The sequence below is a fragment of the Melospiza georgiana genome, chromosome 29 (genome assembly GCF_028018845.1).
Source record: "Melospiza georgiana isolate bMelGeo1 chromosome 29, bMelGeo1.pri, whole genome shotgun sequence".
NCBI lineage: Eukaryota > Metazoa > Chordata > Aves > Passeriformes > Passerellidae > Melospiza > Melospiza georgiana.
Genome location: NC_080458.1, coordinates 4,953,385 through 4,978,263, shown reverse-complemented (window position 1 = coordinate 4,978,263; position 24,879 = coordinate 4,953,385). Strand labels below are relative to the sequence as shown.

Sequence of the window (24,879 nt, the reverse complement as noted above, 5' to 3'; positions counted from 1 at the left end):
AGATGTTTCCCCTTTTCATGAGGTGATTCCCCTTTTCCTGGATGTAATTCCCTTTTCCCTGAGATGTTTCCCCTTTTCCATGAGGTGATTCCCCTTTTCCTGGATGTAATTCCCTTTTCCCCAGAGATATTTCCCCTTTTCCTGGAGATATTTTCCCTTTTCCAGGGAATTATTCCCAACCTGGGATCTCCCAGCAGCTGGGAAGTGCTGCTTTGGAGGGCTCTGTGCTGATGTGATCCATTAAAATGTGATTTTTTTGGGGGGTTTAAATCTTTTAAATCCTCCCAGGGATTCTGCTTTTGGTACCTGCAAAATTTGGGCTGAGGGTCAGAGTTGTCCCCTGGTAATTAAAGTGGTAATTAAAGTGTTAATTAAAACATCCTTGGGACTGTTTGAAATGTGCTGGTGGAAGTTTGTGCAGAGTTTTTGGATTTTTTTGGGTTTAAATCCTTGAAATCCTCACAGGAATTCTGATTTTGGTACCTGCATAATTTGGGCTGAGGGTCAGAGTTGTTTCTGTCCTTGGCAGGAACTGATGGTAATTAAAGTGTTAATTAAAGTGTTAATTAAAGCATCCTTGGGTCCATTTGAAATGTGCTGGTAGAAGTTTTTGAGCATTTTTTGGGATTTTTTGGGTTTAAATCCTGGAAATCCTTGCAGGAATTCTGGTTTTGGCACCTGCATAATTTGGGCTGAGGGTCAGGGTTGTTTCTCTCCCTGGCAGGAACTGATGGTAATTAAAGTGTTAATTAAAGTGTTAATTAAAGCATCCTTGGGTCAATTTGAAATGTGCTGGTGGAAGTTTGTGTGAGTTTTTTGGGTTTTTTTTTTGGTTTAAATCCTGTAAATCCTCACAGGAATTCTGATTTTGGCACCTGCAGGAGTTTGAGCTGAGGGTCAGAGTTGTCCCCTGGTAATTAAAGTGGTAATTAAAGTGTTAATTAAAACATCCTTGGGACTGTTTGAAATGTGCTGGTGGAAGTTTGTGCAGATTTTTTGGGGTTTTTTGGGTTTAAATCCTTGAAATCCTCACAGGAATTCTGATTTTGGTACCTGCATAATTTGGGCTGAGGGTCAGGGTTGTTTCTGTCCCTGGCAGGAACTGATGGTAATTAAAGTGTTAATTAAAGTGTTAATTAAAGCATCCTTGGGTCCATTTGAAATGTGCTGGTAGAAGTTTTTGAGCATTTTTTGGGGTTTTTTGGGTTTAAATCCTGGAAATCCTTGCAGGAATTCTGATTTTGGCACCTGCAGGAGTTTGGGCTGAGGGTCAGGGTTGTCCCCTGGTAATTAACGTGGTAATTAAAGTGTTAATTAAAGAATCCCTGGGTCTGTTTGATATGTGCTGGTGGAAATTTGAGGTTTTATTTTGGTTTAAATCCATGAAATCCTTGCAGGAATTCTGATTTTGGCACCTGCAGGAGTTTGGGCTGAGGGTCAGAGTTGTCCCCTGGTAATTAACGTGGTAATTAAAGTGTTAATTAAAACATCCTTGGGACTGTTTGAAATGTGCTGGTGAAAGTTTGTGTGAGTTTTTTAGATTTTTTTTGGGTTTAAATCCTGGAAATCCTTGCAGGAATTCTGATTTTGGCACCTGCAAAATTTGGGCTGAGGGTCAGGGTTGTTTCTGTCCTTGGCAGGAACTGATGGTAAATAAAGTCTTAATTAAAGTGTTAATTAAAGTGTTAATTAAAGCATCATTGGGTCAATTTGAAATGTGCTGGTAGAAGTTTTTGATCATTTTTTGGGGTTTTTTGGGTTTAAATCCTGGAAATCCTTGCAGGAATTCTGATTTTGGCACCTGCAAAATTTGGGCTGAGGGTCAGAGTTGTCCCCTGGTAATTAATGTGGTAATTAAAGTGTTAATTAAAACATCCTTGGGACTGTTTGAAATGTGCTGGTAGAAATTTGTGCTTCAGCTTCTGCTGAGAAGAAACATCACCAAAATCCTTGGTGCTCCTTCCTGAACAATTTAATTCCTCACCACCCACCAGAGCTTCTGTCTGGGATGGGGCAGGAAAAAGGGAAAGGGGATGAGGAAGGAAAATGAAAAAGGGGAAGAAGGGGAAGGGGAAAGGAAATGGGGAAGGGGAAGAAGCAGGAGCCTCAATCCCACAGGGGCCCCAATCCCACAGGAACAGGAGCCCCAAATTCTGCAGGAGCCCCAAATTCTGCAGGAGCCCCAAATTCTGTAGGAGCCCCAATCCCACAGGAACAGGACCCCAATCCCACAGGAGCCCCAATCCCAAGGAACAGGAGCCCCAATCCCACAGGAACCCCAATCCCACAGGAACAGGCCCCCAATCCCACAGGAGCCCCAATCCCGCAGGAACAGGCCCCCAATCCCACAGGAACAGGAGCTCCAATTCCACAGGAGCCCCAAATCCCACAGGAGCAGGAGCCCAAATCCCACAGGAACCCCAATCCCACAGGAACAGGAGCCCCAAATCCCACAGGAGCAGGGGCCCAAATCCCACAGGAGGCCCAATCCCACAGGAACAGGACCCCAATCCCACAGGAGCCCCAAATCCCACAGGAGCAGGGGCCCCAATCCCACAGGAGCCCCAAATCCCACAGGAACAGGAGCCCCAATCCCACAGGAACAGGAGCCCCAAATCCCACAGGAGCCCCAAATCCCACAGGAACAGGCCCCCAATCCCACAGGAACAGGAGCCCCAATCCCACGGGAGCCCCAATCCCACGGGAGCCCCAATCCCACAGGAGCAGGGGCCCAAATCCCACAGGAGCCCCGATCCCACAGGAGCAGGGGCCCAAATCCCACAGGAGCCCCAATCCCACAGGAACCCCAATCCCACAGGAACAGGAGCCCCAATCCCACAGGATCCCCAAATCCCACAGGAACAGGGGCCCCGATCCCACAGGAACAGGAGCCCCGATCCCACAGGAACAGGAGCCCCAAATCCCACAGCAGCCCCAATCCCACAGGAACAGGAGCCCCAATCCCACAGGAGCCCCAATCCCGCAGGAACAGGAGCCCCAATCCCACAGGAACAGCAGCCCCAATCCCACAGGAACAGGAGCCCCAATCCCACAGGAGCCCCAATCCCGCAGGAACAGGAGCCCCAATCCCACAGGAACAGGAGCCCCAATCCCACAGGAACAGGAGCCCAATCCCACAGGGGCCCCAATCCCACAGGGGCCCCAATCCCACAGGAGCCCCAAATCCCACAGCAACAGGCCCCCAATCCCACAGGAACAGGAGCCCCAATTCCACAGGAGCCCCAAATCCCACAGGAACAGGAGCCCCAAATCCCACAGGGGCCCCAATCCCACAGGAACAGGACCCCAATCCCACAGGAGCCCCAATCCCACAGGAGCCCCGATCCCACAGGAGCCCCAATCCCGCAGGAACAGGAGCAGGAGCTGCGTGTGCTGCAGGCTGAGTCACTGCTGCTCCTTTTTCCCAGAAAAATTCACAATTTTGGGTTTCATTGAGTGTGGGCAGGCCCATCCCACTCAGCACAGCAACTCCCTTACATTTTTTTTTTTTTTTTTTTTTTGTTTTTTTTGTTTTTTAATGATTTTTTTCAATTTTTTTGCTCTTGCTTTGACATTTTTTTTCTTTCAGGAATTAATTCTTCCCGAGCTGAGTTTAGACACAAAATTCACTTTGTTTGGGAAGGTGTTATCCTAAAATTGACCTTTCTTAGGCAGGAAATTCCTTGAGGAAATGGGATTTTGTTCAAAGGACCTGGAGCTTTGAGCCCAATCCTGTTGGGATTTGACCCAAAAATGGCAAAATTTTGGGGTTTTTTCTCCCCCAGCTTGGTTTCAGACATGAAATTTATGGCAGGATTTGTTCTCCATTTTTGGAATCCCAGGATTCCAAAAAATCCCAATTTTGGTTTGGGAGAGACCTTAAAGCTCATCTCATTATTGGCACTTTCCCCTCTCCTAAATCCTTGGGAAACCAGGATTTATTTTAATGTTTTTTGGGAAAATTCAAAAATAATTCTGTAAAACCTCTAAGTCTGGAGTTAATAGGTTTTAAATTTTATTTTTCTTTATTAAAACTCACTCTGTATTTTCTAATTAATGGCAATTTCCCCTCTCGTAAGTCCCTGGGAAACCAGGATTTAATTTCGTGTTTTTTTGGAAAACCCAAAAATATTTATGGAAAACCTCTAAATCCAGAGTTTGTACATTTTTAATTTTATTTTTCCTTATTAAAACTCGCTGTGTATTTTCTATACAATTTTATTTCTCTTTATACAAACTCACTCTGTATTTTCTCATTAATGGCAATTTCCTCTCTCAGGGAATCCAGAATTTATTTTAATATTTGTTGAGAAAACCCAAAAATAATTCTGTAAAACCTTTAAGTCTGGAGTTAATAGGTTTTAAATTTTATTTTTCTTTATTAAAACTCACTCTGTATTTTCTAATTAATGGCAATTTCCCCTCTCACAAGTCCCTGGGAAACCAGAATTGTTGCTCACGAGGAAGGAGGGAAAATCTGATTTTCTGAGCTATTTTTGAAGCTGGGAGAACTCAACCATCTGCCAAAATCTTCCTGCAAAAAACCTGGAAATTCCATTTTTTCCTTCAGTGGCAAACTGGGATAAAGGGGCTGTGCCTCTGCCTGAGGCTAATTAATAATTAATTATTAATAATTAATAATTAAGGGAGTGGTTGGTGCAGGTGGAAGGAGAATGAGCTTCCCACGTGTTTTCTGAGTTGGAATTCGCAGCAGGAAAATGCAGGGTTGGGTATTTTAGGGTGGCACAAACTTGGGTTGGTTTGGGGTTTTTTTTAGGATGCAGGAAGGGAGATGGAATCCTGAACAGTTTCCTACTTATATATATATATAAAAAAAATATATTCTGTGTATTCTATATATTTATTTAATTTTCATAATTTAGTTTTTATTTTATATATTTATTATTATATTTACATACATTTAATATATTTATATAAATTTTCTATTTTAATGTTTATATTTATATTTTACGAGTTTATATTTCCATATTTAATACATTTATTAAATAAATTTGATATTTATGCTATTTTTATATTTCAATATTAATTTCCATTTCACTTATATATCAATATTTATATATTAATATTTTATAAATATAGACATAGTTATTATTTCAGTATTTCATTTTTAATATTTATTTTTATTTTAATATATTTTTATTTTAATATATTTATATATATTTTAAATATATTTATATATATTCTATATCTTTTTCTATTTTAATATTTATATATTTCTTTTAATTTTTATATATTTATATATTTATATATTTATATATTTATATATTTATATATTTATATAATTTTATATTTATATAATTTTATATTTATACATTTATACATTTATACATTTTATATATTTTATATATTTTATATTTATATTATTTATATATTTTGATTTTTAGAATCTATTTATATATTTAGATATTTAATTTATATATTTGTGTATGTATATATTTATATATTTATATATTTATATATGTTATTTATACATTCATATATTTTTATATTATATATTTTATTTATATATTTGTATATACTTTTATTTATTTATATATTATATTTACAAATATATTTAATATTTATCTATATTGAGCTAGAATTTGGGGTAGAATACTGGGACAGCTGTGGTGTTCTGGGTGCTGAATTTGGGGTCTCACCACCTCCACCCCCTCCCCTGGGGCTGCTTTTCCTTTTCTGGGACTGATCCAGAGGGAAAAGGGCACCAGGACCAGCCCGGCTGCGCTGCTGCCTGAGCAAAATGGGTGAAATCCCATTGCAGAGGGGTGGGCTGGGCTGGGGGTGCAGCTGGGACCCCCCGTGCTGCCCCTACCGTGCTGCCCCTTCTCCCTCCCTCCATCCAATCCCGGCTCCGAGTTTGTGTGCTGCCCCTTCTCCCTTCCTCCATCCCATCCCGGCTCCGGGTCTGTGTGCTGCCCCTTCTCCCTCCCTCCATCCCATCCCAGCTCCGGGTTTGTGTGCTGCCCCTCTCCTCCATCCCATCCCAGCTCCGGGTTTGTGTGCTGCCCCTCTCCTCCTTCCCTCCATCCCATCCCAGCTCCGGGTTTGTGTGCTGCCCCTCTCCTCCATCCCATCCCAGCTCCGGGTTTGTGTGCTGCCCCTCTCCTCCTTCCCTCCATCCCATCCCGGCTCCGGGTTTGTGTGCTGCCCCCTCTCCTTCCTCTGCCCATGGAGCAGCTCCGGGTTTGTGTGCTGCCCCCTCTCCTCCTTCTGCCCACGGAGCAGCTCCGGATTTACGTTCTCCCCCCTTCTCCCTCCCCTCATCGCATGGAGCAGCTCCGGGTTTGTGTGCTGTCCCTCTGCTCCCTCCCCTCATCGCATGGAGCAGCTCCGGGTTTATGTGCTGCCTCTCCTCCATCTCCTCATCCCACGGAGCAGCTCCGGGTTTATGTGCTGCCCCTCTCCTCCCTCCCTCCGCCCCACGGAGCAGCTCCGGGTTTGTGTGCTGCCCCTCTCCTCCACCCCACGGAGCAGCTCCGGGTTTGTGTTTGATCCTCGCCGGGCTCGCTCTGTACTGCGGCATTCCTGTTGCTGAATTATTCATTCATTCATCGGGGCTGGGGCTGAGTGGAGCCCGCCCTGCCCGCGCGGCTGTCCCGAGCCATTGGCGCTGCGGGTTCACGGGTGGCAGAGCTGTGGGGACACCGGGACATTGCTCTGGCTGCCCTGGGTGGCTCCGGAGCCTGCCGGGGCTCAGAGACCAGCACAGATTAAATGTACCGTCAGAGAGTCTGTGGTGTATTAAATATACTGCCATAGAGTCAGACTATCACATATTAAATACACTATCTGGTATGTTAAATATACATTCACTGAGCCAGACTATTATATATTAAATATACTGTCATAGAGTCAATCATATATTAAATATACTGTCATAGAGTCTGTGATATATTAAATATACTGTCATAGAGTCTATGATATATTAAATATACTGCCATAGAGTCAATCATGTATTAAATACACTATCATAGAGCCAGATTATAATATATTAAATATACTGTCATGGAGTCTATGATATATTAAATATACTGCCATAGAGTCAATCATGTATTAAATATACTGTCGTAAAGTCAGACTGTCATATATTAAATATACTGTCATAGAGTAAATCATATATTAAATACACTATCATAGAGCCAGATTATCATATATTAAATATACTGTCATGGAGTCAGACTATCATATATTAAATATATACTGTCTGATATATTAAATATACATTCATAGAGTCAGATTATCATATATTAAATATATACTGTCTGATGTATTAAATATACATTCATTGAGTCAGACTATTATATATTAAATATACTGTCATAGAGTCAATCATATATTAAATATACTGTCATAGAGTCTGTGATATATTAAATATACTGCCATAGAGTCAATCATGTATTAAATACACTATCATAGAGCCAGATGATCATATATTAAATATACTGTCATGGAGTCAGACTATCATATATTAAATATATATTATCTGATATATTAAATATACATTCATAGAGTCAGATTATCATATATTAAATATATACTATCTGATGTATTAAATATACATTCATTGAGTCAGACTATCATATATTAAATATACTATCATAGAGTCAGTCATGTATTAAATACACTATTATAGAGCCAGATTATCATATATTAAATATACTGTCATAGAGTTTATGATATATTAAATATGCTATCATAGAGTCAGACTATCATATATTAAATATACTGACTCTATGATAGTGTATTTAATATATGATAGCATATATTTAATATAAGATAGTCTGACTCTATGACTGTATATTTAATATATGATCGTCCATCACAGAGTCAGACTATATTAAATACACTATCATAGAGTCGATGATATATTAAATATACTGTAATAGATTTATGACATATTAAATATGCTACCATTTTCAGATCCTTTCTTCACCTTCCTCCCCTTTCAAGCCCTCAAGTCTCACCTGGGCACACCTGGGCCCAGCCCTCCAGCACACAAATCTCTTAAATACTCATAGTATTATCTCTCTGATATATTATATCTCTGATAGTTTTATATCTTAAATACAGCAAGGGGGTGGAATGAGATGGACCCAAACCATTCCACGGTTCCATTTTCAGATCCTTTCTTCACCTTCCTCCCTTTCAAGCCCTCATGTCCCACCTGGGCACACCTGGGCCCAGCCCTGCAGCACACAAATCTCTTAAATACTCATAATATTATCTCTCTGATATATTATATCTCTGATAGTTTTATATCTTAAATACAGCAAGGGGGTGGAATGAGATGGACCCAAACCATTCCACGGTTCCATTTTCAGATCCTTTCTTTCACCTTCCTCCCCTTTCAAGCCCTCATGTCCCACCTGGGCACACCTGAGCCACAGCCCCAGGTGTTCTCTGCTGCCCTCCAGCACACAAATCTCTTAAATACTCTGATGGTATTATATCTCTGATAGTATTATATCTCTGATACATTATATCTCTGGTAGCTTTATATCTTAAATACAGCAAGGGGGTGGAATGAGATGAGTTTAAGGTCCCTTTCCACCCAAACCATTCCATGGTTCCGTTTTCAGATCCTTTCTTCACCTTCCTCCCTTTCAAGCCCTCATGTCCCACCTGGGCACACCTGAGCCCAGCCCTCCAGCACACAAATCTCTTAAATACTCATAGTATTATCTCTCTGATCTATTATATCTCTGATAGTTTTATATCTTAAATACAGCAAGGGGGTGGAATGAGATGGACCCAAACCATTCCACGGTTCCATTTTCAGATCCTTTCTTTCACCTTCCTCCCCTTTCAAGCCCTCATGTCCCACCTGGGCACACCTGAGCCACAGCCCCAGGTGTTCTCTGCTGCCCTCCAGCACACAAATCTCTTAAATACTCTGATGGTATTATATCTCTGATAGTATTACATCTCTGATACATTATATCTCTGGTAGCTTTATATCTTAAATACAGCAAGGGGGTGGAATGAGGTGGACCCAAACCATTCCACGGTTCCATTTTCAGATCCTTTCTTCACCTTCCTCCCCTTTCCAGCCCTCATGTCCCACCTGGGCACACCTGAGCCCACAGCCCTGCAGCACACACATCTCCTGAACACTCTGACCTGGCTGTAGGAGCTCTGAGCACCCCTCAGGACCCCCAGATCCTCCCCATGTTTCTCCAGGGCTGCTGGGGGACGGATGCTGCGTCTTTAACGCGGCTCCGGCTGCGCGGAGGCAGCAGCTCCATTGAAGATTTGCAGGAGAGCAGGAGGGGGCTGTGTGGATGTGGCTATTGGCAGAGCTGTGCTGACATCTCTAGGAGCTGCTGAGCTGCTTGTCAGAGCCCCCCAGCAGCAGCAGAAATCGGGTTTTTGGGAGGTTTTTTTGGGAATTTTTTATTCGGGAGAGCTGGCGGGGGCTCCCCGGGAGCCGGATTATCCTGGCAGAATTCCTCTTGAACTGCTCGTGGCCATGGAGTCTCCGCTGAAATCAGCAAACAGCTGACGTGCTCAGAGTGCAGAACCACCAGGGTGAGTTTATTTTTAGAATGAGGTTTTAATTATTTGAGAGGAAAAAAAAAAAAAAAAAAATTGGTCAGACTTTTCTTTTCCCCCTTTTCCCCGGCGCAAAAACGCGGCGTGAATGTGTGTGAATATTTCAGTGTGGCTCTCCCCTTGGTAAACGCCAGGATTTCTGCTGCTGTTAATTTAAAATGGAGCTGGACTAAATAAAAATGTGGCTCTGAGGGTGTTTTGGGAGGGTGAGATGAGCTCTGCTCTTGTTCCTTTTGTGATTCTGCCGGGGATTCACCTCCGGAGAGAGGGAGAGAGGGAATCCCCTGTGCTCTGCCGTGTCATTAAGGAGTTCCCCTGACAGCATCATGGAATCTCCTTGTGCTCCGACGTCTGCAGCTGGGTACTTCCCCTCCTTCTGCACAGACAGAACCTTCCCTGCTCCTTTTCTGGCTTAATTTTTAGTGGATTTATGTGTTTGCATCTGGTTAGTTGATGGGGAATGTTGGTTACCGGCTTGGCACCGTGCCCTGTGACGTTTTTGGGGTGGCTTATGCAATTTGGTGTTTTGTAGGATGGTGCTTGTGTTCACTGATACATTAACCCCATTTTTAAATTAATTTACATGAATTTAAACCCCTCACTGAGCTGAGTTTAGTGGAATGTCCATCATGCAGTTTTGCCAAGAAGAAGTTCTGCTCTCCTCATCCCAGATTTAGTGCTGGGAGCTGGATTTTTTTAGGATTGAGGTGTGGTTGTTGCACTTTGGGATCTCAGGATCTCTCTGCCTGCTCCTCACACTCCACACTCCATCCCAACTTCTGCAGCTTGCTCCTGGGTACTTCCCCTCGTTCTGCAGAGACAGAACCTTCCCTGCTCCTTTTCTGGCTTAATTTTTAGTGGATTTATGTGTTTGCATCTGGTTAGTTGATGGGGAATGTTGGTTACTTGGCTTGGCACCGTGCCCTGTGACGTTTTTGGGGTGGCTTATGCAATTTGGTGTTCTGTAGGATGGTGCTTGTGTTCACTGATCCATTAACCTCATTTTTAAGTGAATGTAAATTAATTTAAACCCCTCACTGACTCCCCTCACTCCATCATGCAGTTTAGCCTAGAAGTTGTTCTGCTCTCCTCATCCCAGATTTAGTGCTGGGAGCTGGATTTTTTTTAGGATTGAGGTGTGGTTATTGCACTTTGGGATCCCAGGATCTCTCTGCCTGCTCCTCACACTCCATACCAACTTCTGCAGCTTGCAGGTTCTACAGAGACAGAACCTTCCCAGATCCTTTTCTGGGTTATTTTTTAGTGGATTTATTTCTTTGGAGCTTTTCATTTGATGGGGGAATGTTGGTTACCGGCTTGGCACCGTGCCCTGTGACGTTTTTGGGGTGGCTTATGCAATTTGGTGTTCTGTAGGATGGTGCTTGTGTTCACTGATACATTAACCCCATTTTTAAATGGATTTAAATTAATTTAATCCCCTCACTGAGCTGAGTTTAGTGGAATGTCCATCATGCAGTTTAGCCAAGAAGAAGTTCTGCTCTCCTCATCCCAGATTTAGTGCTGGGAGCTGGATTTTTTTAGGATTGAGGTGTGGTTATTGCACTTTGGGATCCCAGAATCTCTCTGCCTGCTCCTCACACTCCATACCAACTTCTGCAGCTTGCTCCTGGGTATTTCCCCTCGTTCTGCAGAGACAGAACCTTCCCTGCTCCTTTTCTGGCTTAATTTTTAGTGGATTTATGTGTTTGCATCTGGTTAGTTGATGGGGAATGTTGGTTACCGGCTTGGCACCGTGCCCTGTGACGTTTTTGGGGTGGCTTATGCAATTTGGTGTTTTGTAGGATGGTGCTTGTGTTCACTGATACATTAACCCCATTTTTAAATGGATTTAAATTAATTTAAACCCCTCACTGAGCGGAGTTTAGTGGAATGTCCATCATGCAGTTTAGCCTAGAAGTTGTTCTGCTCTCCTCATCCCAGATTTAGTGCTGGGAGCTGGATTTTTTTAGGATTGAGGTGTGGTTGTTGCACTTTGGGATCTCAGGATCTCTCTGCCTGCTCCTCACACTCCACACTCCATCCCAACTTCTGCTGGCAGCCAACAAATAAAATTAATTTTTTTCTTTGAATCATTATTTTCCCTTTTTTTTTTTTTTTTTTTTTTTCCTCTGTTTAATCCATTTCTGGGTCTCACCTGGAGAACACCCAGAGTCTGCCATGGGATGAGTGTGGGGAAAAGCAGGAGGAGGGATCCCCATAACCTTCCTGCCTTTTCCTTTTCTCCTCTGGAGCTTTTCTGGGAGCTGCTGGACAAACTTTGTGTCTGCCAGCTGGGCAAGGGCAGGGAATTCCTTGTTCCCTCATCCACATTTTCAGTGCTGCTGCTCCTGCCTGGCACAGGCTGGGCACAGGAGCAGGTGCCAGCAGGAGGAGAGTTTTCCACATTGTCCTGCTTGGTTTTCCACATTGTCCTGCTTGGATTTCCATTTTTTCCTGCTTGGTTTTCCTGGTTAGTTTTCCAAGTTTCTGTGCTTGGTTTTCCTTGTTTTCGTGCTTGGTTTTCCTGCTTGATTTTCCAGGTTTTCCTGGTTAGTTTTCCAGGTTTCCCTGCTTGGTTTTCCTGGTTAGTTTTCCCACGTTTTCCTGGTTGGTTTTCCATGTTCTCCTCGTTGATTTTCCATTTTTTCCTGGTTGGTTTTCCAGGTTGTCTTTCCTTGTTTTTCTGGTTGATTTTCCATTTTTTCCTAGTTGGTTTTCCATGTTCTCCTGGTTTGTTTTCCATGTCTTCCTGCTTGGTTTTCCATTTTTTTCCTGGCTGGTTTCCCAGGCTTTCCTGGTTAATTTTCCACATTTTCCTGGTTAGTTTTCCATGTTCTCCTGGTTAGTTTTCCTGGTTGGTTTTCCTGGTTAGTTTTCCATGCTGTCCTGGTTGATTTTCCAGGTTGGTCTTCCACATTTTCCTGGTTGGTTTTCCATGTTCTCCTGGTTGATTTTCCTTGTTTCCCTGATTGGTTTTCCATGTTTTCCTGCTTGGTTTTCCTCGTTAGTTTTCCATGTTCTTCTGGTTGGTTGTCCTGGTTGGTACCTCTGCTGCAGGAAGAAGGAATTCTGCTCGAGTTTCTCTAAAAAATCAGTGGAGGGATTTCTGCAGTTTTAAACAGGCCTGAGGAACTCTTCCCTAAGAAAAATGGGATTAAACAGTTTTAAACAGGCCTCAGGAACACTTCCCTCAGAAAAATGGGATTAAACAGTTTTAAACAGGTCTCAGGAACACTTCCCTAAGAAAAATGGGGTTAAACAGTTTTAAACAGGCCTCAGGAACCCTTCCCTAAGAAAAATGGGATTAAACAGTTTTAAACAGGCCTAAGCAACAGTTCCCTTAGAAAAATGGGATTTCTGCAGTTTTAATCAGGCCTCAGGAACACTTCCCTAAGAAAAATGGGATTAAACAGTTTTAGACAGGCCTGAGGAACACTTCCCTAAGAAAAATGGGATTAAACAGTTTTAGACAGGCCTGAGGAAGTTGGTCTTCCTTGTTTTCCTGGTTGGTTTTCCATGTTCTCCTGGTTGATTTTCCTTGTTACCCTGATTGGTTTTCCATGTTTTCCTGCTTGGTTTTCCTTGTTAGTTTTCCATGTTCTTCTGGTTGGTTTTCCATATTCTCCTGCTTGGTTGTCCTGGTTGGTACCTCTGCTGCAGGTAGAAGGAATTCTGCTCGAGTTTCTCTAAAAAATCAGTGGAGGGATTTCTGCAGTTTTAAACAGGCCTCAGGAACCCTTCCCTAAGAAAAATGGGATTAAACTGTTTTAAACAGGCCTGAGGAACACGTGGCTAAGAAAAATGGGATTAAACTGTTTTAAACAGGCCTGAGGAACACTTCCCTAAGAAAAGTGGGATTTCTGCAGTTTTAAACAGGCCTAAGGAACACTTCCCTAAGAAAAATGGGGTTAAACAGTTTCAGACAGGCCCTTTAGCATCCCGGCCCTGAGGGAAGCAGGTGGATAAATCCCTGGCTTTTCAGGAAACCCCTGTGGTGGACAGCCCTCGCTCATTCATCGTTGCTGGGAAACTGCTTTGACGTCAGGGCAGCGTTTCCCCGCTCTGGGGATGATGGAGACAGGAATAGCTCGGGCTGAGGACGTGGGAAATGCTGTGAAATGGAGCTGGGAGCTCTGACAGGGAATTCTCAGCCTGAATTCCTCCCCCTCTCTCTGTGCCAGAAATTCCGCACAGGATCTGTCCACAAAGCTCTGGTGCTGCACTGGGAGCCTTTCCTTTATTCTCCAGGGCTGGGGCATTGATCGTCCTGCACTTTTTGGCTTTTTTGGGGTTGGATTTTTTGCTGTTGAATTTAGGATTTTTTCCTCACAGAAATTTCTGAAAGGAAGGGTGAGAATGTTATTGCTCAGCCTAAAGCATCTCCCAAAAATGAAAGGAAAAAGGAGCAGCAGGATCCTTTTTTTTTCAACATCAAATCAATAATTTCACATTTTTTTCATCTGCAGGATTGAGAGTGACCCTTGCTGCTGGGAGTTCTAAGCTTGGAAAACTTGAAATGAAAATTGTTTAAAGCCATTTTTCTTAGGGAAGGGTTCCTCAGGCCTGTTTAAAACAGTTTAATCCCATTTTTTTGGGGAAGGGTTCCTTAGTATTTAAAACTGTTTAATCCCATTTTTCTCAGGGAATTTGTCCTCAGGCCTGTTTAATTCCTGGCCTGTTTGTGCAGTTGATTCTTTTCTCTCAGTGTCTGGGATCATCCTTCACTTTTTGGCTCTTTTGGGGTTGGATTTTTTGCTGTTGAATTTAGGATTTTTTCCTCTCAGAAATTTCTGAAAGGAAGGGTGAGAATGTTATTGCTCAGCCTAAAGCATCTCCCAAAAATGAAAGGAAAAAGAATGAAAGGAAAAAGGAGCAGCAGGATCCTTTTTTTTTCAACATCAAATCAATAATTTCACATTTTTTTCATCTGCAGGATTGAGAGTGACCCTTGCTGCTGGGAGTTCTAAGCTTGGAAAACTTGAAATGAAAATTGTTTAATGCCATTTTTCTTAGGGAAGGGTTCCTCAGGCCTGTTTAAAACAGTTTAATCCCATTTTTTTTGGGAAGGGTTCCTTAGTATTTAAAACAGTTTAATCCCATTTTTCTCAGGGAATTTTTCCTCAGGCCTGTTTGATTCCAGGCCTGTTTGTGCAGTTGATTCTTTTCTCTCAGTGTCTGGGATCACCCTTCACTTTTTGGCTCTTTTGGGGTTGGACTTTTTGCTGTTGAATTTGGGTTTTTTTCCTCACAGAGATTTTGGAAAGGAAGGGTGAGAAGGTTTTAAAGCACCTCCCAAAAATGAAAGGAAAAAGGGAGCAGCAGGATCATAATTTCCTTTCTTTTCAACATCAAATCAATAATTTCACATTTTTTTCAGCTGCAGGACTGAGAGTGACCCTTGCTGCTGGGAGTTCTAAACTTGGAAAACTTGAAATTAAAAGAGTTTAATCCCATTTTTTTAGGGAAGGGTTCCTTAGTATTTAAAACAGTTTAATCCCATTTTTCTCAGGGAATTTGTCCTCAGGCCTGTTTGATTCCAGGCCTGTTTGTGCAGTTGATTCTTTTCTCTCAGTGTCTGGGATCATCCTTCACTTTTTGGCTCTTTTGGGATTGAATTTTTTGCTGTTGAATTTAGGATTTTTTCCTCACAGAGATTTTGGAAAGGAAAGGTGAGGTGGTTTTAAAGCACCTCCCAAAAATGAAAGGAAAAAGGAGCAGCAGGATCCTTTTTTTTTCAACATCAAATCAATAATTTCACATTTTTTTCAGCTGCAGGACTGAGAGTGACCCTTGCTGCTGAGAGCTCCAGGCTTGGAAAACTTGAAATTAAAACAATTTAATCCCATTTTTCTCAGGGAAGGGTTCCTTAGGCCTGTTTAAAACAGTTTAATCCCATTTTTCTCAGGGAATTTGTCCTCAGGCCTGTTTAATTCCTGGCCTGTTTGTGCACTTGGTTCCTTTCTCTCGGTGTCTGGGATCATCCTTCACTTTTTGTCTCTTTTGGGGTTGAATTTTCTGCTGTTGAATTTGGGTTTTTTTCCTCACAGAGATTTTAGAAAGGAAGGATGAGAATGTTATTGCTCAGCCTAAAGCATCTCCCAAAAATGAAAGGAAAAAGGAGCAGCAGGATCCTTTTTTTTTCAACATCAAATCAATAATTTCACATTTTTTTCAGCTGCAGGACTGAGAGTGACCCTTGCTGCTGGGAGTTCTAAGCTTGGAAAACTTGAAATGAAAATTGTTTAATGCCATTTTTCTTAGGGAAGGGTTCCTCAGGCCTGTTTAAAACAGTTTAATCCCATTTTTTTTGGGAAGGGTTCCTTAGTATTTAAAACTGTTTAATCCCATTTTTCTCAGGGAATTTGTCCTCAGGCCTGTTTAATTCCTGGCCTGTTTGTGCAGTTGATTCTTTTCTCTCAGTGTCTGGGATCATCCTTCACTTTTTTGTCTCTTTTGGGGTTGGATTTTTTGCTGTTGAATTTAGGATTTTTTCCTCACAGAGATTTTGGAAAGGAAGGGTGAGAAGGTTTTAAAGCAACTCCCAAAAATGAAAGGAAAAAGGAGCAGCAGGATCCTTTTTTTTTCAACATCAAATGAATAATTTCACATTTTTTTCAGCTGCAGGACTGAGATTGGCCCTTGCTGCTGAGAGCTCCAGGCTTGGAAAACTTGAAATTAAAACAATTTAATCCCATTTTTCTCAGGGAAGGGTTCCTTAGGCCTGTTTAAAACAATTTAATCCCATTTTTCTTAGGGAGGTGTTCCTTAGGCCTGTTTAGAACTGTTTAATCCCATAAAAATGTTCCTATGAAATATAAAATTACTACTATACAATATAAAAATACTTCTATAAAATATAAAATTATTTCTATAAAATAGGAAAATATTTGTATAAAATAGAAAAATATTTCTAGAAAATAGAAAAATATTTCTAGAAAATAGAAAATATTTCAATAAAATTATTTATATAAAAAATAAAAGATATTTGTATAAATTATAAAAATATTTGTATAAGATATAAAATTTCTAGAAAATAGAAAATATTTCTAGAAAATAGAAAATATTTCTATAAAATTATTTATATAAAATATAAGCATAAAACTTTTATCCACCTCTATGTGATTCCTGGGTATCACATGGAAATTATTTTGACAGCCCAGGCCACACTTTTGGAATAAAGTGAGAACCAGTTTTCAGCTCTCTTGACTTTAATCTCGATGGAGGGAGGTAACAAAACACCAGAATATTTTAATTCCCCATTAAATTATATTTACTTTGAGCTGTTTTCCACAAGGAAACCTCCTGATTCCCCAGCATTCCCTTGGACTCAGCTGCATTTCCTCTCTGCATGTTCATAAAAAGTTTTTAATTCTTTTTATTGGAGTCCAACCCTCCCATCCGCATCATTATTTCAGATTTTGATGTCATGAGGGGGTGGAAATGAGGATTTCAAGCAGTGACTCAGCACAGGCACCGCAGGCACCTCCAGCCTCTTGGGGGAAATTATTTTTTGCTGTTTTTTGGGGGTTTTTTTTCTGTTGAATTTGGGTTTTTCCTCCTCCAGATTTTGGGAAATGAGGGGTGAGAAGGTTCTTGCTGAGACTGAAATGATATTAAAGGAGCTGTGAGGGAGGGAGGAAGGAATGAAATTATTTTTTCTGTTGTTTATAATGAGGAGAGAATTCAGAAGTGGCTTTGAGGTTGATGAATTTTGGGATTTTTGGGGTTTTTTACCTGATGGAGCCATTTCAGGACATTTTTATCACACTAATTTTTAATTTATTACACTTGCTGTGGAATTCCCTGGATGAGAATCTCGACTCCTTATTTCAGAAAGTTGAATTAATATTTTCTGATAGATATGATATTAAAAATGCAACACTAAAAGAAACAGAGAAATGATACAGACAGTAGGGCAGAATCTTCCTGTGGTGTTTTTTTTTATTTTCCTGTTGAATTTGGGTTTTTCCCTCCTCCAGATTTTGGGAAATGAGGGTGAGGAGGTTCTTGCTGAGCCTGAAATGAAATTAAAGGAGCTGTGAGGAATTAATGAATTAATTCCTTCTGTTGTGGATAATAATGAGGAGAGAATTCAGGAGAGGTGGCTTTGAGGTTGATGAATTTTGGGATTTTTGGGATTTTTGGGTTGTTTGTCCTGGTGCCAGCTGGGAGGGGAAGGAGATCTAAAGGTTTTTTACCTGATTTCAGGACATTTTTATCACACTAATTTTTAATTTATTACACTTGCTGTGGAATTCCCTGGATGAGAAACTTGACTCCGTGTATACAATAGACTGCAGTTTGTATACAATAAACTGCATTTTGTATACAATAAATGGCTTTTCTTATACAATAAGTTATTGTATACAACAAACTGCAGTTTGTATACAATCAACTGCACTTTGGGTACAATAAATGACATTTTGTATACAATAAATGGCATTTTGTATACAATAAATGGCATTTTGTATACAATAAATGGCATTTTGGATACCATAAATGGCATTTTGTATACAGTAAATTATTTTCTGCAACAAGTTGCATTTTCTATACAGTCAATTATTGTATACAATAAATAAACTGCATTTCGGATACAATAAACTGCATTTCCTATACAATAAGTTATTGTATACAACAAACTGCATTTCCTATACAATAAACTGAATTTTCCATACAATAAATTGCATTTTGTATGCAATAAACTGCATTTTGCATACAATAAGTTATTGGATACAATAAATCCCGTTTCCTATACAATAAACTGAATTTTCCATACAATAAATTGCATTTTGCATACACTAAGTTATTGTATACAATAAATCCCATTTCCTAGACAATAAATTACATTTTCCATACAATAGATTGCATTTTGCATACAGTAAGTTATTGTATACAGCAAACTGCATTTCCTATACAATAAACTCAATTTTCCATACAATAAATTGCATTTTGCATACAATAAACTGCATTTCCTATACAATAAGTTATTGTATACAACAAACTGCATTTCCTATACAATAAACTGAATTTTCCATACAATAAATTGCATTTTGTATGCAATAAACTGCAGTTTGCTTACAGTAAGTTATTGTATACAATAAATCCCATTTCCTATACAATAAACTGAATTTTCCATCCAATAAATTGCATTTTGCATACAATAAGTTATCGTATACAATAAATCCCATTTCCTAGACAATAAATTACATTTTCCATACAATAAATTGAATTTTCGGAGCAGCCCCACCGCCCCCATTTCCCTCTCCCTGAGTCACCCCCGCCCCGTTGCCCCTGGCAACACCGCTCCGTTGCTATGGAGCTCGGCCTCCCATTGGCTGCCGGGCAGCCAATCAGGGAATTGCTGGCCGGAGCGTCACTGGTACCCGGCGGGGGGGGGATGGGAGGCGATGGGTGCTGGGTGATGCTGCCCCCAAACTGGGCAAACTGGGGGAATTATGGGATGGACTGGGCTTGGGTGAGGCCAGCGAGGATGGTGAGGGTGTCACTGTGGCAGTGTCTGAAAATCGCCTGGCCAGGATTGTTCTCCTGGGGGGGATGAGGAGCCTCAGAGGAAAATGGAAATTATTGAAAACAAATGGAAAAAAAATTGAAAACAAATGAAAATAATAATTATCTGATTGCTTCTCCTGTGTTTTGCTGCTTTGGAATGTGTTTGGAGATTGTTCTCCTGGGGGGATGAGGAGCTTCAGAGGAAAATGAAAATAACTGAAAAAAAAAAAGAAAAAAAACCCTGAAAAAAATGAAAAATGAAAACAATTGAAAAAAAATAAAAAAAAAAAATTGAAAACAAATGAAAAATGAAAACAATAATGATCTCATTTGCTTCTCCTCTGTTTTGCTGCTTTGGAATGTGTTTGGAGATTGTTCTCCTGGGGGGGGATGAGGAGCCTCAGAGGAAAATGAAAATAACTGAAAAAAAAAAGAAAAAATTTTGAAAAAAATGAAAAAAAATTTGAAAACAAGTGAAAAATGAAAGCAATAATTATCTGATTGCTTCTCCTGTGTTTTGCTGCTTTGGAATGTGTTTGGAGATTGTTCTCCTGGGGGGGATGAGGAGCCTCAGAGGAAAATGAAAATAACTGAAAAAAAAAAAAAAGAAAAAAAAAAGAAAAAAATGAAAACAATTGAAAAAAATGAAAAAAAAATTTGAAAACAAATGAAAAATGAAAACAATAATTGTCTCATTTGGTGCTCCTCTGTTTTGCTGCTTTGGAATGGGTTTGGGGATTGTTTCATTTGGTTTCTGGTGTGAGTTGTATTCTTTAGAGTAGTTGAGTGTAGTATTCATGAATATAATACAGTATTATAAAATAATATAGTACTATAAAATGATATAATACTGAATATAATGTAGTGTTATAAAATGGAGACTGAAACGTGACTCTGGAAAGAGTCGCGAGTTTTCGTTATTGCCCTCAATCCCCACCTCAAACCCCTCAATTCCCATTTCTGACCACTCAATCCCCATCTCAAACCTCTCCATCCCACCTCAGACCCCACAATCCCCTTTTCAGACCCCTCAATCCCCATTTTAGGCCCCTCAATCCCCACCTCAAACCTCTCAATCCCCACCTCAAACCCCTCCATCCTCCCTCAGACCCCCTCAGTCCCCTCAATTCCCATTTCTGACCCCTCAATGCCCCCCTCAGACCCCTCCATCCTCCCTCAAACCCCTCAATTCCCTTTTCAGACCCCTCAATCCCCATTTCAGATCCCTCCATCCCCATTTTTGACCCCTCCAGCCCTTCTCAAACCTCTCAATCGCCACCTCAAACCCCTCCAGCTCCCCTCAGACCCCTCAATCCTCCCTCAAACCCCTCAATCCCCACCTCAAACCCCTCAATTCCTTTTTCAGACCCCTCCATCCTCACTTCAGACCCCTCCATCTCCCCTCAAACTCCTCAATCCCCATTTCTGACCCCTCCATCCCCCTCTCAGGCCCCTCCATATCCCCTCAGGCCCCTCCATCTCCACCTCAAACCCCTCAATCCCCACCTCAGACCCCCTCAAACCCCTCCATCCCCACCTCAAACCCCTCAATTCCCATTTCTGACCCCTCAATGCCCCCCTCAGACCCCTCAATCCCCACCTCAGACCCATCAATCCCCACCTCAAACCCCTCAATCCCCATTTCAGACCCCTCCATCCCCATTTTTGACCCCTCCAGCCCTTCTCAAACCTCTCAATCCCCACCTCAAACCCCTCCATCTCCCCTCAGACCCCCTCAGACCCCTCCATCCCCATTTCAGACCCCTCCATCCTCACTTCAAACCCCTCCCTCCCCTCCTCAGACCCTTCCATCTCCCCTCAAACCCCTCAATCCCCATTTCTGACCCCTCAATCCCCCCTCAGACCCCTCCATATCCCCTTAAACCCCTCAATCCCCATTTCTGACCCCTCAATGCCACCTCAGAGCCCTCAATCCCCATTTTCAGCCCCCTCCATCCCCAGCTCCGTGTGTGGGCAGCTGCAGCAGCCATGTGTCTCCTTTGCCACCCTCATTTTTTGCTCTGTTCCCTGAGAAACAAGGCCAGGAACAGGAGTTTATTTAGCAGGAGCTTCCTGCCTTTCCCCAGATCTGCTGCCAGATCCATCTGAGCTGGAAATTCAGAACTTTCCTCGCTTTAATTCCCTCCCCAAGCGGGAGCTCGCAGCTGCAAAGTGCAGGTGGCAAAAAGGCGGCAGAGGTGGAATTCCACGCTCATTTCTGCAGTGAGGAGGAGGAGGATTTCAATGTGCCCTGACTCCCTGACCCTTTTAGGACAGGAAATATCCCAGAAAATATTCCCATTTTCCTCAGCCCCTGCTGCCATTTTCCAGTCTGCATCCTCCCCCATTCCTCCCTTCCACCTTTACTCATTTTTTTTATTCCTGACACACATTTTTTGCTGCATCTGGGTCATTTTTTTTTTCCTCTCTCTGCCAAAGCCCAGCTCAGTCCCGCCCACCCTCCCTGAGTGCTCTGAACTTGAAATTTCTCCACCAAACCCCGTCTGTCACCGTCACTCTGTGTCTGCCACCCCCTCACTGCATCCCACGGCTGCCCCAGGGAGCTGGGGCTGATTCATTCATCCTGCAAGGAATCCTCCTCTGGAAAACAAAAAATTTCCCCTGATTTCTGCACGTCCCGGAGGCTGCCTGCTGGGGATGGGAGCTGGAACAGGAGGGGGCAGCTGATAAATGTCATTTTTGTGCCTCTGAGTTTGTCTTTTCTGGGAAATCTGATCGGCGTGATGCTTGAAGTTACGTTGCCAGCGCGACAGGAAAAAAAATCCTGTTATCATTCTTAAATTTGGCTGAGGTGTTTGGCTTGGGGGGAAAAACTTGTTGGAGGGTGGGTGGTGCAAAAGGGAATGAGCTGTACGGATTTATTTCAGTGCCATGTGTGCAGATCCGGTGCTGCCTCCTCCCTTCCCTTCCCCAAAATCTGCTCCAGATCCTCTTGGAATATTTACACCCCGAGCCTGGAGCAGTTTGGAATATTTTGGGGTGGGAGGAGGCAGAGTTTGCCACCTTCACCCCCTGCAAAAAATCATCCCACAAATCAGGCAGAGTGTTCCCTTTTCCCTTCCTGACCTAATTCCTGTTGGAGCAGCGTGGGATTCCCTCATGAGGGGAATTTTCTGGGATATTTCTCTCCCTGCACCTTTATCCCTATGAATTTTCTGCGATATTTCATTTTTCCCATGAATTTTCTGGGATATTTCCCTCCCTGCAACTTTTTTACATGGATTTTCTGGGATATTTCCTTTTCCCCATGAATTTTCTGGGATATTTCCATTTCCCCATTAATTTTCCTGCATATTTCCCTCCCTGCACCTTATCCCCATGAATTTTCTGGGATATTTCCTTTTCCCCGTGAATTTTTTTTGATATTTCCCTCCCTGCACCTTTTAGCCATGAATTTTATGGGATATTTCCATTTCCCCATGAATTTTATGGGATATTTCCCTCCTTGCACCTTTTCCCCATTAATTTTATGGGATATTTCCTTTCCCCATGAATTTTCTGGGATATTTTCCCTCCCTGCAACTTTTTTACATGGATTTTCTGGGATATTTCCTTTTCCCCATGAATTTTCTGGGATATTTCCCTCCCTGCAGCTTTTTTACATGGATTTTCTGGGATATTTCCTTTTCCCCATGAATTTTCAGGGATATTTTTTCCCCCATGAATTTTCTGGGATATTTTCCCTCCCTGCACCTTTATCCCTTGAATTTTCTGCGATATTTCATTTTCCCCATGAATTTTCCTGCATATTTCCCTCCCTGCACCTTATCCCTATGAATTTTCTGGGATATTTCCTTTTCCCTGTGAATTTTCTGGGATATTTCCCTCCCTGCAACTTTTCCCTATGAATTTTCTGGGATATTTCCTTTTCCCTATGAATTTTCTGGGATATTTCCATTTCCCCATTAATTTTCCTGCATATTTCCCTCCCTGCACCTTATCCCTATGAATTTTCTGGGATATTTCCTTTTCCCCATGAATTTTCTGGGATATTTCCCTCCCTGCAACTTTTCCCCATGAATTTTCTGGGATATTTCCATTTCCCTATGAATTTTTAGGTATATTTCCGTTTTCCCCATGAATTTTCTGGGATATTTCCTTTTCCCCATGAATTTTCTGGGATATTTCCACTTCCCCATAAATTTTTTGGGATATTTCCCTCCCTGCACCTTATCCCTATGAATTTTCTGGGATATTTCCATTTCCCCAGAATTTTTAGGGATATTTCCTTTTCCCCATGAATTTTCTGGGATATGTCCCTCCCTGGACCTTTTCCCCATGAATTTTCTGGGATATTTCCCTCCCTGCAACTTTTCCCCATGAATTTTCTGGGATATTTCCATTTCCCTATGAATTTTTAGGGATATTTCCTTTTTCCCCATGAATTTTCTGGGATATTTCATTTTCCCCATGAATTTTCTGGGATATTTCCCTCCCTGTGTCACTCCTGTCCCATTTTCCCTCCTCCCCTCCATGTCTTAACACATTTATTAAAATTCCCTGTAAGAATCCATGGAATGGAGGCAGCTCACTGCATTTTCCTGCTTTCTCTGCCTGGAACCAATTCCTGCAACTTCATAAATGTCAAATGCACATTTTGTGTTCAGCAGCTCCACAAATTAAAGGGGAATTCTCCAGGAATATCAGAGGCAGGGGTTGATAAATGTCTGCGAGTTCTGACTCTGCTTCAGCCACATTTTTAATTCAAAGGAATTAAAAATCAGTTTTTCAACAGATGTTTTCTGCCACGAGGGGTTTTGTTTGAGCCTTGCTCTGATTTTAGGCTCCTAAAAAATTCAAACCAGGACATCTCCCCTTTTATTTTTTGGAAATTTGTCTTTTCCAGAGGTGTTTGCTGGTGCCACATCCCTCCACAGCCACGTGGAGCTGGGTTAATCCTTGTTTAGACTCAGAATCGTGAAATCCTGCACTGGTTTGTGTTGGGAACTTTAAATGCAACTTTATCAGGGATTTTTATCTTAATGTGCAATTTGAGTCCCACTTGTCCTGCCCAGAAGGAGATATCAGGGTTGTCTTATCACACAGAGCCTGTTTGGAGCTCAAGGCTATTTTCTCACTCAAGATTTGAGTGATTACAAAAGATTTGAGTGATTACAAGAAGAACTGGGCTGGGATTTGGGGAAATTCAGAATTTTTTGGTGCTGGTTTGGCCCTGGGGCAGAGCACAGCTGTGCTTGGTGGAATTTATTTCAGCTGTGTGATGTTTGGTGGTTTGGGCTCCATTCTAACTCAGAGGTGCTTCCAGGGGCTGCCAGCTCCTTGCTAATCAAATTAAATGCAACTTTATCAGGGATTTTTATCTTAATGTGCAATTTGAGTCCCACTTGTCCTGCCCAGAAGGAGATATCAGGGTTGTCTTATCACACAGAGCCTGTTTGGAGCTCAAGGCTGTTTTCTCACTCAAGATTTGAGTGATCACAAAAGATTTGAGTGATTACAAAAGATTTGAGTGATCACAAAAGATTTGAGTGATCACAAAAGATTTGAGTGATTACAAGAAGAACTGGGCTGGGATTTGGGGAAATTCAGATTTTTTTGGTGCTGGTTTGGCCCTGGGGCAGAGCACAGCTCTGCTTGGTGGAATTTATTTCACCTGTGTGATGTTTGCTGGTTTAGAACTGCCCTCAGTGTCTCTGTCTCCATCCCTCGCCTGCCTCAGCACCTCTGTTCTACCTCAGGGACTTTGTCCTCCAAAAATCCTGGTGAGAACCACCAGATTTACCTCCAGAATCCTTGGGGAGAACCAAATTTTGG

General features: G+C 41.8%; 1 protein-coding gene across 1 annotated transcript in view; it reads left to right on the top strand.

Moving 5' to 3' along the window:
- Window positions 1–9,297: 9,297 nt before the first annotated feature.
- The window catches only part of R3HDM2 (R3H domain containing 2), a 71,187-nt gene continuing 55,605 nt past the window's right edge, over window positions 9,298–24,879 (top strand). The window contains exon 1 of the mRNA XM_058042205.1: window positions 9,298–9,549. The gene's annotated coding sequence lies outside the window, so the exon portion shown is untranslated. The remainder of the gene's footprint in view (window positions 9,550–24,879) is intronic.